This window comes from Pezoporus wallicus, unplaced genomic scaffold (assembly GCF_028554395.1).
Source record: "Pezoporus wallicus isolate ANWC-B61680 ecotype Strahan unplaced genomic scaffold, APGP_CSIRO_Pwel_v1 scaffold_2696, whole genome shotgun sequence".
NCBI classification, from domain to species: Eukaryota; Metazoa; Chordata; class Aves; order Psittaciformes; family Psittacidae; genus Pezoporus; species Pezoporus wallicus.
The window spans coordinates 152,963-168,390 of record NW_026637439.1 but is presented as its reverse complement, the minus strand read 5'-3'; positions in this window follow the sequence as shown (position 1 = coordinate 168,390).

Genomic DNA, 15,428 nt, shown 5'->3' with positions numbered 1-15,428 from the left:
CACTGGACAAGGCTCTGGGCAACTTGGTGCAACTGGTTCAACCTTGGACAAAGCCTTGGGTGACATGGTTTAGTGTGAGGTGTCCCTGCCCATGGCAGGTGGGGGGTGGAACTAGATGATCTTAAGGTCCTTTCCAACCCTAACTATTCTATGATTCTATGATTCTAACTCTGAAGATCCAGATGATCTGCAGAGGCCATCTCTTGCCAAAAGAGTTTTGTGAGGCTGGGGACCACAGTGAGAACACAGCTGTTGTCCATGGGGCCAGGGTGTGTGCAAGTTTCCCAGCAAGGGGCTGGCATTTGCACCATGCCCCATCTCACCAAAGGTAAAGGTTCCTCTTTCTCTTAAATAATGAGCCAGGATTTCTCTCTGGCTGTTGCTCCCTCTCTTCCTGTTCCACCATGAACCTTCCCACTAGTCTCCCCTGCTGATGTTCTGCTGGATTTTGAAAACCAGCATGCAATCTGCTCACAATGTGCACTATGCCCACTAGATTAGGCTGCTCCTCTTCTTTTCATGGCAAAAACATGCTGTGTTAGCTTTGTCTCTCTTTTTTTCTTTCTTTTTTTTTTTTTTTTTTTTTTGTGAAGTTACCCTGCTGTTAATTTTACTCCAGTTTGGAATTTTGCAAGCTTACTGAATATGTGGTTTAAACTCTGTCAGCCACGCGGCTGCTCTCTCACTCCTTCCTTTTCCTCCTCCCCCACTCCCAGAGGGATGGGGAGGAGAATCGAAAGAGTGTAGCTCCCATGGGTTGAGGTAAGAACAGTCCAGTAACTCAGGTATAACACAAACCACCGCTGCTGCCATCAATAATAATAATGATAAGGGAAATAACAAGGGAAGAGAATACAACCGCTCACCACCTGCCGACCGATACCCAACCCAAGCAGTGATCTAACCCTTCCAGGTAACTGTCCCCAGTTTTACATCCTGGGCATGATGTGCTGTGGTATGGAATAACTCTTTGGCTAGTTTGGTCCTGTCTCTGCTTCCTCCCGGCTTCCCCTCCTCCCTGGCAGAGCATGAGGCTCACAAAGTCCTTGGTGGGAGTAACTGTTACTTATCAAGAACTCAAAACACCGACGTTATCAGTGTTGCTCCCAGGCTGAAAGTCAAAAACACAGCACTGCACCAGCTACTAAGAAGGAGAAAAACGACTGCTACTGCTGAACCCAGGACAGTATCCACTCCTTATTCCATATCATTCACGTTGTGCTCAGATCCCACATTTTCAATATACCATCACTCTTATCTCATATATATACATATACACACACACGCGCGCGCGCACATACACACACAGATCATTCCTTAGTGCATGGACCAATCCCTATAAATCTGCTGAGCTCATCAGGTCCATCGTGTCAGGCTCCATCTCTTGCAACAGTCTTTCAGAGCAGAAGAGAGTGTGATGTAGTCGATTTGCCTGGCCTCCTCATATTTGTACTTCAGCCATCATCCTCCATACCAAAGAGGCTTTAACTGCTTGGCTTGCTTAATTGCAGCACGTTTCACAATCATGAGTAACCTGGGCAATAGTGTCCATTGCTAAGTCCACCCCTTAATCATGAGTCCATCTCTATGTTGCATCTCTGCTCTGATGGCCTGAGGTGTCATGGACCCACCAGGCTTAAAATAATTCACTCTCCCCTTCAGCAGTTTCTGCAACTTGTCACTGGGGACTCCATACAGCTGCCTTCCATCTCCAACGCTTCCAAAGCACTGGAGGGGCTCACTGGCCTAAATACCTGCCCATACTGTCCCACACACCCTGCCACTCATGACTGTCCAGCCTCGGGGAAAATCTCCTGGTCCTCCTATATCATCGTCTAACCCTAGACAAGGCCCAAACCTGACTCTGCTTCACTCTTGAGATCAGACAAAATGGTCGCGGGTAAAACACTTTGTATACGTGCCAACATGGTGATCCCCATCACAATCAGCAGGCAGCTCTCAAGGGTACCTAAAGGCCATTCAAAACCTTCAGAACTCTCAAATGATGCTGTAAACGGTCTGGTGGGGGGCAGGGAGCATGAGGGTATGTCTCCTTCATGGGCTGACCACCCAAGAAGGGTAAAAAAGATGTATGGTGCATCAAGAACTGGTTGGAAGGAAGAAGGCAGAGAGTTGTGGTCAATGGGGCAGAATCTAGCTGGAGGTCTGTGACTAGTGGAGTCCCTCAGGGGTTGGTGCTGGGACCAGTGCTGTTTAGTATTTTCATCAACGACCTGGATGAGGGAACTGAATGTACCCTCAGCAAGTTTGCTGATGATGCTAAACTGGGAGGAGTGGCTGACACACCAGAGGGCTGTGTTGCCATTCAGTGAGACCTGGACAGGCTGGAGAGTTGGGCCCAGAGGAACTTGATGAAATTCAACAAGGGCAAGTGTAGAGTCTTGCATGTGGGGAAGAACAACCCCATGTACCAGTACAGGTTGGGGGCTGATCTGCTGGACAGTAGTGAAGGCGAAAGGGACCTGGGGGTCCTGGTGGATAGGAGGATGACCATGAGCCAGCAATATGCCCTTGTGGCCAAGAAGGCCAATGGCATCCTAGGGTGCATTAGAAAGGGTGTGGTTAGTAGGTCAAGAGAGGTTCTCCTCCCCCTCTACTCTGCCTTGGTGAGGCCGCATCTGGGATATTGTGTCCAGTTCTGGGCCCCACAGTTCAAGAAGGACAGGGAATTGGTTGAAAGAGTCCAGTGCAGAGCCACAAAGATGATTAAGGGAGTGGAACATCTCCCTTATGAGGAGAGGCTGAGGGAGCTGGGTCTCTTTAGCTTGGAGAAGAGGAGACTGAGGGGTGACCTCATCAATGTTTACAAATATGTAAAGGGTGAGTGTCAGGATGATGGAGCTGGGTTTTTTTCGGTGATGCCCAGTGATAGGACAAGGGGCAATGGGTGTAAACTGGAGCATAGGAGGTTCCATGTGAACACCAGGAAAAATTTCTTTACTGTGAGAGTGACAGATCACTGGAACAGGTTGCCCAGGGGGGTTGTGGAGTCTCCTATGTTGGAGATATTCAAGGCCCACCTGGATAAGTTCCTGTGTGGTGTACTCTAGGTTACCCTGCTCTTGCAGGAGGGTTGGACTAGATGATCTTTTGACGTCCCTTCCAATCCTTAGGATTCTGTGATTCTGTGATAATTGTTATACACTTCTATTATGTACCTCCCAAAGTATAGAGGTGGTGAACACACTGGGGACGCAAGCCAGATCAGTTTCATGATCAATGATTCTATTGTATTACAAGTCAATACCATAAAGCACAATGAAACAAGAACCTTAGCCCAAGGCCCCCAGCTGATAAACACTAACACAGCAAATACCGGCTGTAAGTAAGGTACGACATGCTGAAACTCTGAGATCAAGAGCGACAGCTTTGAGAGCCAATAAATCAGCATTGTGACAAGTGACTATTAATCCAAACCAATGAATGCTTATCACAAATACGATTAGACACCCTCCGGTCAGATCTGTCGTTATCTCAACACTTCGTGCCCCACGTTGGGTGCCAAAAAGAACTGTCGTGGTTTAAACCCAGTCAGCCACGCAGCTGCTCTCTCACTGCTTCCCCCTTCCTCCTCCCCCACTCCCAGAGGGATGGCGGGGAGAATCAAAAGAATGCAACTCCCGCAGGCTGAGAAAAGAACAGTCCAGTAACTCAGGTATAACACAAACCACTGCTGCTGCCATCAATAATAATAATGATAAGGGAAATAACAAGGGAAGAGAATACAACCGCTCACCACCTGCCGACCGATACCCAACCCAAGCAGTGATCTAACCCTTCCAGGTAACTGCCCCCAGTCTATATACTGGGCATGATGTGCTGTGGTATGGAACACCTCTTTGGTCAGTTTGGGTCAGGTGTCCTGTCTCTGCTTCCTCCTGGCTTCCCCTCCTCCCTGGCAGAGCATGAGACTCGGAAAGTCCTTGGTTGGAGTAACTGTTACTTAGCAAGAGCTAAAAATACCAGTGTTATCAGCGTTGTTCCCAGGCTGAAAGTCAAAACCACAACACTGCACCAGCTACTAAGAAGGAGAAAAACGACTGCTACTGCTGAACCCAGGACAGTATTACACCTCTGTGAATTAGAAAACATCAAAGAAACTATATCCCAATATGAAAAATAGCAATAATTGATAGTAAGTTGTATAGGAATTAGTAGGGAATCCAGAGTAATCAGTAACTAATTATGCATAGCAAGTAATCAACTGTACAAGAAACATGAGCAAATGTATGACCTATTTGTATGATCTGATTATCTAGATTTATTAAGATCTTATTATCCAGATTTAAGCAGTCCTCCATTTTTTTGGTAACATTCTTTTAGAGTAATGGAGAACTGCTGTGTTTTCAATTATGGGGTCTCCTGCATCTGTATAGTAATATAATCTTACCCCTGGGTTATGATGAACTAGCCTGGCCTTTTCCAATTGATTTTCCTTTTGCATTTGATGCAATGCAGGCTCCAAAGACTGCTTGACTTTGATGTGTCCTCTGTAAAGTATGCAAATACACACTCGCCGAAACTTTCCCCTCCTGTTCCACTGTTCCCTGCTTAGACAGTAAGAACCACTGACCAAAAAGCCAAGAGATGAGAACAAACAATGGATTGCATTCCTGAATTAAGATGGTTTGGAATAACAACAAGCCAAAACCACTGGGGCAAATCCCCCAGGATCCAGTGTAGCTCATTCTTCATTTTAGATTGGATCATCTAAACAGAATTTCCACTGCATCCTCAGCTCCCTTGAAAATTATACCATCCACTGACTGTAGAGATTGACAGCTCAGATGGGCTGAGAATGAGCAGGTTTCTTATTTTGGTAACCCTCATTATCTGTGTTCAAACCAACCAAATTATGATAGCAAACACAGCAATTTCCCTGTTTTGTGAAGAATCTATTTCTGACATAAAAATTATTATATTCAGACAGGTAGGGCTGATACTGCTGTAATGACAAATGGAACAGCCAAAACCAGTCTCATTCCAAAGATAGCTATATGTTTTGATGTAATGAGATGATAAATAGATGTGTCAGCTGCATTAAGAATGGACTGTTATGCAGAAATAACTCTATAAAGCTTCCCAAATTTACTTCTTTGCCTCTTATTTTGACAATCCAACTCTTATTGCCTCTAGGTTGGTCTTTCCTAGTTTTCATCATCTACCCTACTTAAAGGAGTCCACTGGAATTTAAGCAGTCTTTTCTTTATCTGCAATAACAGTAACATTACTTGTTCTCAGAGCTTCAGCTCGACCCAGGAGCTTTCAGCAGCAAGAAAACACAGGATCTTTTGTACAGTAAGAAAGTGCCTACACATGCCCAAATGTGAGGCTGGAGCTTGACTAATTAAACAGTCAGAGACCCCATTTGGTCATCTGTTCATTTGGGGCATTTCATCTTTGCTTCTAATTAATTGTTGTATCTGCTGGGACTGCAGGAGAATTTACTGTATGTCTAATTAAGTTATGGCAGAATTGGAAGCATGTGGGTTCAGCAGTAGCAGTCATGTTTTTTCCTTTGTGTTAAGTGCTGTGTTTTGACTTCTAGGCCTTTTAATGCTCTTGAGACTTGTTTGCTGATGGTGATGGGAATCACCATGCTAGGTCAGTGGGCCCCCCCAGTATTTTGGAATTTCACTACCGAACAACTGCAAAATCCAGAAGAATTAGTAAAACACTTAAATGAGGTGTGTGGTCATTCTGGCCATACCAGAGATGGACAAATCACGGCAACGTGCTGGGGCTTGGCCTATGCTTACAGGGCCTTGTTCAACACTATCCAGCACCTTCAAAAGGAAAAGAATGTCGGCGGATTTGAGGGCAAAGCGACAGTCGCTACTCAAACTTTGGCTGCAATGAACTGCGCAGCTACCCCAGTGGCAAGTACAGCAGCTGCTCAAACTTCAACTGCAACAGACAGCGCGGTTACCCCAGCTCCAAGCACGGTAGCTACACCACCCCCAGCAACAAGTACAGTCGCTACTCAAACCACAGTGATAATCACTGCAGCCAAACCAGAGGACCAATTCGTACCAATATCGGTTGCCCCTGTACGCAAGAGAACAAGCAAAAAGGAGGCAAAAAGGGTGAAGCGAGATGAAGAACCAATGAATTCACCACCCGGTCCAGAATCTGATCAGGAGTCATCCTCACATGACGAAGAAGAAGAAGAAGAGGTAACTTCTCGACCTCGGACCTCAACCGAGCTGCGGAATATGCGAAAAGATTTTACCCGTCAACCAGGGGAGCACATCATCACCTGGTTACTCCGATGCTGGGACAATGGGGCCGATGGTCACGAACTAGAAGGTACAGAAGCCAAGCAGCTGGGATCACTTGCTAGAGAAGGGGGAATTGACAAAGCAATTGCAAGAGAGAAAAAGTCCCTCAGCCTTTGGAGGAGGCTCTTGGCAGCTGTGAAAGAAAGGTTTCCGTACAAGGACGATGTTACGAGTCGTTCGGCCAAGTGGACTACTATAGACAAAGGCATCCAGTCTCTGAGGGAATCGGCCATCGTAGAGATGATCTATCACATCAAGCCGAATAACGGGGATACACCTATAGATCCAGATGAAGTTGAATGTACACGACCCATGTGGCGAAAACTTACACGGAATGCACCGTCATCATATGCCCATTCATTGGCAACAGTGACCTGGAATGACATAGTACCACTAACAGTGGATGAAATGGTTCATAAACTCCGAGAGTTCGAAGACAATCTCACTCCTTCCATCATCTCAGCTGTGAAAAAACTGTCCCAGGACCTCGACAAATTGAGGGACGATGTATCTGATTTATCCAGCTCCTCACGTGTACCAACACGCGTCTCAGCTATTAACAAAAGACGTCCTATTGTTCAAGAGAGGAGATACAGAAGGTATACGCCACGGGGTACCCTATGGTTTTACCTGCTGGATCACGGAGAAGACATGACAAAGTGGGATGGAAAACCTACTTCAGCTTTGGAGGAACGGGTGAGTGAACTGAAGAGGGGAGCAAGGGCCAAGACTGATCGTCCCATGAGAGCTACGGCTTCAGTTTCTGGTGAGCAGTTTCCCAGATGGAGTGGAAGAGCTGATTTTACTCCAGCTCCTGTGATAACGAAGAATAATCCCTTTCAACACGACTTAAGTGTCCAATGCTGTGACGACCATTAGAGGGGCCCTGCCTCCAGCCAGGTGGAGGTAGGGGACAATCGGATTTACTGGACTGTGTGGATCAGATGGCCTGGCACATCAGTCCCACAGAAGTATAAGGCTCTAGTAGATACCGGTGCACAGTGTACCCTGATGCCATCAAGCTGTCAAGGGGTGGAACCCATCTATATTTCTGGAGTAACAGGAGGATCCCAAGAGTTGACTGTGCTGGAGGCTGAAATCAGCCTGACTGGGAGGGAGTGGCAAAGCACCCTATTGTGACTGGTCCAGAGGCTCCATGCATCCTCGGCATAGACTACCTCAAGAGAGGGTACTTCAAAGACCCAAAAGGGTACCGGTGGGCTTTTGGTATTGCTGCTTTGGAGACTGAGGAAATTGAGCAGCTGTCCACCTTGCCTGGTCTCTCAGAAGATCCCTCTGCTGTGGGGTTGCTGAAAGTTGAAGAACAACAAGTGCCAATTGCGACCACAACAGTGCACCGGCGGCAATATCGCACCAACCGAGACTCCCTGATTCCCATCCATCAGCTGATCCGTAGACTGGAGAGTCAGGGGGTGATCAGCAGGACCCGCTCACCCTTCAATAGCCCCATATGGCCAGTGCGAAAGTCTAATGGAGAATGGAGACTAACAGTAGACTATCGTGGCCTGAATGAAGTCACACCACCATTGAGTGCTGCCGTACCGGACATGCTAGAACTTCAGTATGAACTAGAGTCAAAAGCAGCCAAGTGGTATGCCACGATTGATATTGCCAATGCATTTTTCTCCATTCCTTTGGCAGCAGAGTGCAGGCCACAGTTTGCTTTTACTTGGAGGGGTGTCCAGTTCACTTGGAACCGACTGCCCCAGGGGTGGAAACACAGCCCTACCATTTGCCATGGACTGATCCAGACTGCACTGGAACAGGGGCAAGCTCCAGAACACCTGCAATACATTGATGACATTATTGTGTGGGGCGATACAGCGGAAGAAGTCTTTGAGAAAGGGAGGAAAATAATCCAAATCCTGCTGAAAGCCGGTTTTGCCATAAAACGGAGTAAGGTCAAGGGACCTGCACAGGAGATACAATTTTTGGGAATAAAATGGCAAGATGGACGTAGACAGATCCCCACAGATGTGATCAACAAGATAACAGCAATGTCTCCACCAACTAATAAGAAAGAAACGCAAGCTTTCTTGGGTGCAGTGGGGTTCTGGAGAATGCACATCCCAAATTACAGTTCGATTGTAAGCCCTCTCTATCATGTGACCCGGAAGAAGAATGATTTTAAATGGGGCCCTGAGCAGCAACAAGCCTTTGAGCAAATTAAACGCGAGATAGTTCATGCAGTAGCCCTTGGACCAGTCCGAACCGGACCAGATGTAAAAAATGTGCTGTACACTGCAGCTGGGGAGAACGGTCCTACCTGGAGCCTCTGGCAGAAAGCTCCAGGGGAGACTCGAGGTCGACCCCTCGGCTTTTGGAGTCGGGGATACAAAGGATCTGAGGCCAGCTATACCCCAACTGAGAAAGAGATACTGGCAGCCTATGAAGGGGTTCGAGCTGCTTCGGAAGTGATTGGCACTGAAGCACAGCTCCTCCTGGCACCCCGGCTGCCCGTGCTGGGCTGGATGTTCAAAGGCAGGGTCTCCTCTACACATCATGCAACTGATGCTACATGGAGTAAATGGGCTGCACTAATTACACAACGAACTCGAATAGGAAATCCCAGTCGTCCAGGCATTCTAGAAGTCATCATGGACTGGCCAGAGGGCAAAGATTTCGGAATGTCACCAGAGGAGGAGGTGGTGCGTGCTGAAGAGGCCCCACCATATAATAAACTGTCAGAAAGTGAAAAGCAGTATGCCTTGTTTACTGATGGCTCTTGCCGTATTGTGGGAAAGCATCGGAGATGGAAGGCAGCTGTATGGAGTCCTGGACGACAAGTTGCAGAAACTGCTGAAGGAGAGGGTGAATCGAGTCAATTTGCCGAGGTGAAAGCCATCCAGCTGGCCCTGGACATTGCTGAACGAGAAAAGTGGCCAGTACTTTATCTCTATACTGACTCATGGATGGTGGCAAATGCCCTGTGGGGGTGGTTGAAGCAATGGAAGCAGAGCAACTGGCAACGCAGAGGTAAACCCATCTGGGCTGCTGCACTGTGGAAAGATATTGCTGCCCGGGTGCAGAACCTGGTGGTGAAGGTACGTCATGTAGATGCCCATGTACCCAAGAGTCGGGCCACTGAGGAACACCAGAACAACCAACAAGTGGATAAAGCGGCTAAGATTGAAGTGGCTCAGATGGACTTAGATTGGCAACATAAAGGTGAATTATTTTTGGCCCGGTGGGCCCATGACACTTCAGGCCATCAGGGCAGAGATGCAACATATAGATGGGCCCGTGACCGAGGGGTGGACTTAACAATGGACACTATTGCCCAGGTTATTCATGAGTGTGAAACATGTGCTGCAATTAAACAAGCCAAGCGGTTAAAGCCTCTTTGGTATGGAGGACGATGGTTGAAGTATAAATATGGGGAGGCCTGGCAGATTGACTATATCACACTGCCACCAACCCGCCAAGGCAAGCGCCATGTGCTTACCATGGTGGAAGCAACCACCGGGTGGCTGGAAACATACGCTGTGCCCCATGCCACTGCCCGGAACACCATCCTGGGCCTTGAGAAACAGATTTTGTGGCGACACGGCACCCCAGAGAGAATTGAGTCAGACAATGGGACTCATTTCCGGAATAACCTTATAGATATTTGGGCCAAAGAGCATGGCATTGAGTGGGTATATCACATCCCCTACCATGCACCAGCCTCTGGGAAAATCGAACGGTACAATGGGCTGTTAAAAACTACACTGAGAGCGATGGGTGGGGGAACTTTCAAGCATTGGGATACACATTTACCAAAGGCCACCTGGTTGGTCAACACCAGAGGATCTGCCAACAGGGCCGGCCCAGCCCAGTCAGAACTTTTACATATTGTAGAGGGGGACAAAGTTCCCGTGGTGCATATGAAGAATTTGCTGGGGAAGACAGTCTGGGTTATTCCTGCTTCAGGTAAAGGCAAACCCACTCGTGGGATTGCTTTTGCTCAGGGACCTGGATATACTTGGTGGGTAATGCGGGAAGATGGGGAAGTCCGATGTATACCTCAAGGGGATTTGATTTTAGGGGAAAACAGCCAGTGAACTCAATTGTATGCTGTTGCCTGCTGTGTAATGCTTTTATAGCCCATCAACTAGATGTCTCCAGGTCACCAGCGACTGGCCCTGACTTCCCTCCAGCCATCATCCCAACAGAGAATGAACTTGGAACATCATGGACCGAATGGACTCGGCAGCATTATAGGGATTGGTCCATGCACTAAGAAAATGATTTTTACGACAAACCTCCTCAGAGAGATTAGGTTTTAACTGTTCTCCACACACCCAGCTGCATACTGAAGGGCTTTTGTGGATCTGCAAAATCCATGTCCAGCTACCTCTGATGTCAGGAGATGCCTGGATTGGCTTGCAGTTGGTGGCAGCTGCAGGGTGCGGAGCTGCATGACTCCAGCTCCTGTTGGGCCAGGCATCTCCAGTGACTTCTCACCACCAGAAGTGGTTTGGGACTGGGGACAGCAGGGTAGAATCAATGGAGACTCTCAGCAATGTTGCCCACCAGTCTTAACTGAAGTTCTGACATCTGAGCAAGATGTCAATAGGTGTCATCTTCAGCCAGCTTTTGTATCTGAGTACAGGCAGCTCTGCTGTGTTGGAGGTGCTTGCTGATATCTGTCAGTTAATTAAAGCTGAGTTTCCCAAAGACAGAATAATCGTTCTTCAGACAAATTATTATGATCTTTTATCACCTGCTATTGTGATGATTCTGTATTTTTTGATGATTTTATTTTTGTTGTGTGATTCTTAGTCATACCCTTTACTATTGCCTCAGATTGTTTCAGTAGCTGAGCTTTACATACTGTTTTATTTAAATACATGCCAGCACCTGCCTGTAGCAGTGTGTGTCCAAGATATGCGTGGTAGCCACTTAACCACCAGCAGTGGGATGTGTCCCAGGGCAGGAGGAAGCTCAGCTGGGACATCTTCCATGGGAGAGGAGCCAAGATTGCCTTTTCTTGACAACATTTGCTCAGACTCACCATGAACACCAGGGAGCAGAAAGCTGCAACGCTGTAGTCTCCTGTGCTGGGGCTCCAGGAGCCTGGACAAGGCAGAACCAGGGATGTGACAGCAGGGAAGGGGGAGAGCTGGGGGTCTGTACCTGTGAGCTTGAAGGCCAGAGATGTTTCTCTTCCGGCTCTGTGAATCTCAACTCCTTGTAAGAGGAGGTACTGCCAAACACAATGCTGCTTTGGAAGGCCTCCAACTGCCAGCCCAGGATGGGACTGTGAGAGATAGGACATCTGTGAGCAGCATGTCCTGCATGAAACAGCCATTATGTGCTTGATCTGAAAGATGTGCCTGGGTCCTTCAGAATTAGTCCTGATGAGGGGCACTGAGTACCAGTGTGTATCTGAAAGGCAAGTCTTGGTTATAAAACTGCTTGCTTTCCTGTTGAGGGGCAAAGTTATAAAAAAACTATTAGTCAACGCTGTAATTGGTGGTTAGATGGTAATTTGCAGCAGCACGGTATCATGAATATCAATTTTATTCAAAAGAACAGATAATGAAAACTTTTCATTTTGTAGTGACTCACGTGTAATACACTGCATTTCCTTTAATAGGAAATGATGTGCGTACAAAATCCATAGTTGCTATGATTAGTTGTTGCTGATCTTTAAAGATAAGAAGCAAAGTGGGGAGAAAAAGTGAAAACTGTGTCAATTTATCAACAAGAAAGTTACTCAGATACCAGAAGTAATGAGGCTCTGAATAAAAATGACTATAATGAATCACTTCCTTGAAGTATAATTTAGCTTGTGTTTAGAACTGAGTAAGTACAGCTTTGAGGTCCTAAGAAGTGTGCATTTCATGAAGGCAAGTGAAATTTCTTTAAGCTCTTAAAAATTAGTTGGGTCCCTGTTACATAATTGATGCTGCACGTATTCCAGTGCAGGATAACAGAGTTCAGAGCCTTTAGTACCCTATGTGCACAAAATAGTGTGGTCCCTGTAGCTAGCAAAAAATCCACTTGGCATGTGATGCCAGCACAGTGTGATGGCTCTGGAAATGTATTATAAATCTGCAGGAGTAGACATTCAATGGGCAGCAGGTTATATGATCAAACACCTAATGTGTTCTGCAAGTTCACTTCCCTTACTATTCTTCCTCTGTGTGATTTCTTCCTATCGATCAAAATTTCACCACAGCAGAAGCAGGGCACAATTTCATAAAATCAATGTTAGCAGAGCAGATTTTTAGAAGATGTTGTAAAAGTAATTTAGACCATTCAGAAAGACCACACTTGTCTTTGTCTGAGCGTTTATTTTTGTTGTCAGTAGTGAAAGATAAAAATCAATATTAGTTTATCAGAACTACTCTAACTTAAAATCATATTGCATATTATTATGGATAATTGCAAGTTACTGCCAAGAAGTCTGTGATTTTTTCTCACTGCTTTAAGAATAAAGAATCTGATTTTGAGAACAGACGATCAACTCAACAAAACAAGAAATCTTTGTAACAGCTCACTATGATCAGTCTTTCTCAGTTACAATTGTTCTGCTGAGTTTTTACTTCCAAAGGTTGCAATTCTAACCTTAATAAAGCATTTCTACACCTTTACTTATTGATAATAATCCTTTACTCCTGAACAGTTTTGATTTGCTCTGTTTTTTCTCTTTAAAATCCTACAGCACTTGAACAAGTCTGTATCTATTCCTGTACCAAGACCTATTTTAAATGGCCTTTGGCGCATGCTCTGTGTTGATAGAACCCATAAAAATGTTCCCCTTTCCATTGCCAGAAAACGCTTGATGAATATTATTTCAGCTGACTGATTCTTACAAATGTTCAGGGCACTTCTACAGGGATGGGTGCTCAGGCTTTTTCCCCACTACCTCCAGAATATTTCTATCTTCTACGCAATTTCAACAACAAAGACTTACTGCTCTTCTATAAATCCTTGCAATTGTTATTAATTTATGTGGTAAAGATGAAAATAACAATTAAGCTGAAGATTTAGTGCATGGTCTTTAAGTAGAAGAATTTTAATTTTACCCAGGGTGGGAAATTCAGCCTCCCTCTGGGCAACTCACTACGTTGTTTTTTCTGAACAGCCACCTTGATATAGGCGTTAGTACAGATATGCAGGAGTTGATTCATGCTCTATGTCCCCCTGTTTTCCAAGTCTGAGATTCCAGTAAGAATTGCTGATTTTTTATCTTTCCCTGCAAGCAACAGTTTTTAACCTCGGGTTCTTTTGCAGTTTCTGTGGTGCTGTAGTTTTTCAGTTGCTTCTTGAGTATTGGCTGAGTGATCAGTTCAAGTTCTGTGCTTTTCTTTCTAAACCTAACATGGTGCTTCTATGCTCTGTAGTGCTATTGTGGGAGCATGCCACCTTTTACATCACTTCTCTAAGGGAAACTCAGTGCTGATTTTGAAAATCAAAAGGGTGAAGTGGTTAATTCTTCACCAGGAATCTTCACCAAGCCTGTTGTTCACATCTTCTGTCAATTTACTAGGTTTTAACTTTAATTGTGGTTTGTGTGATTTTGCTTACAGTGACAGATGTCAGGGTTTCTAAATTCAGGACATACAATTTCTTCTCTAAGCCAACGTTTCCATGCAGTGCCTCTTCAAAGTCTTTTGTTCCATTTTATTATTAGGAACTTGGTTTTGGTTGCTTGTTCTGTGGTTTATTTTGGTTTTTTTTTAATTCTTGGGAGTCTTTCCAGATCTTGTAAGCCTCCAGGGTACAATCTTATTAGCTCCTATGTCACTTTCTTGTGTCTTTCAACATATATTCATGTTATTGACATATTTCACATCCTGGCTTTCTTTTTCCTTTTACAATTTTTTCGTAGCTGCTTTTCTGCTTTGTTGTTGTTTGTGGAGTTTTTTTCAGGGTTTTGTTTTTTTTTCTTTTTTTGTTGGTTTTGGTTTGTTTTGGTTTCTTTTTTTCGTTTGTGGGGGTTTTGTGTTTGGCTTGTTTTGTTTTGTTTTGTTTTGTTTTGTTTCTTCTTACAGTGCTTTTATTGCCTTGGTTTCCTTTCTTTTCATTCATGAGGATACTTATTTCCCTACTTTCCAGACCTAAACCCTGGAGGCATTGTGACATTTGACACCTATAAGCTGACTGCTTGTGACTGAAGTTCTGCAACTCCTGAAATAACAAGGGCCTCCTTTAATACAGACACACAGATTGAAGTGGCTATTGACTTTCTTCATTAGGTGGGCTTTAAAGTGTGGGCCAAAGAATGCCTGGCTGGCTGTGGTCTGGGTTTTTCTAAGATAGGCAACAGACTGGAGTGATGTCATTGATGGTGCTGCCTAAATTAATGCTGATTAAAAGAAGTAGGGGAAGTGACAACCAGTTCTGGGAAAACCATGACTTGACTGGTCAACCAATACTTGACTATTATGCATGTAGCAATAGCAACATATGGTGCTGTCCTTCACCAAGTCTTGTTTTTCATTCTCCTTCATCTATAACAGGAAGTTTTGTTACTAAGAGACCCCATTTCTGTGTACTATGGGAGGAGAAATCTAAACCCTCTGAACATAAGTATCTTTTCTTTAAGGCCTTGGTGATTTGGAGGTATTAAAGTCATAGAATAAAATAAGTTGGAAAAGACCTTTAAGATCATCAAGTCCAACCTTTACCCCAGGACTGCCAAGTCCACCACTAAACTATGTCACGGGGCCCTATCCACATGAGACAGTGATTCCACCACTGCCCTGGGCTACCTGTTGTAATGCTGGACCACCTTCTCTGGGGAAGGGATTGCTCCTAATATCCATTCTAAACCTCTCCTGGTGCATCTTGAGGCCATTACCTCTTGTCCTATCACTTGTAACATGGCAGAAGAGACCAAGCCCACCTCACTCCATCCTCCTTTCAGGCAGTTGTAGAGAGCAATATGGTCCCCCCCTGAGCCTTCTCTTCCCCAGGCTAAACCACCCCAGTTCCCTCAGCTGTTCCTCATCACACTTGTGCTCCAGACCCTTCACCAGCTTTGTTGCTCTTCTCTGGCCCCACTCCAGCACCTCAATGTCTCTCTCGTAGTGAGGGGCCCAGAAATGAACACAGGATTTGAGGTGCAGCCTCACCAGCACCCAGTACAGGTGGATGATCACTGTGCTGGCC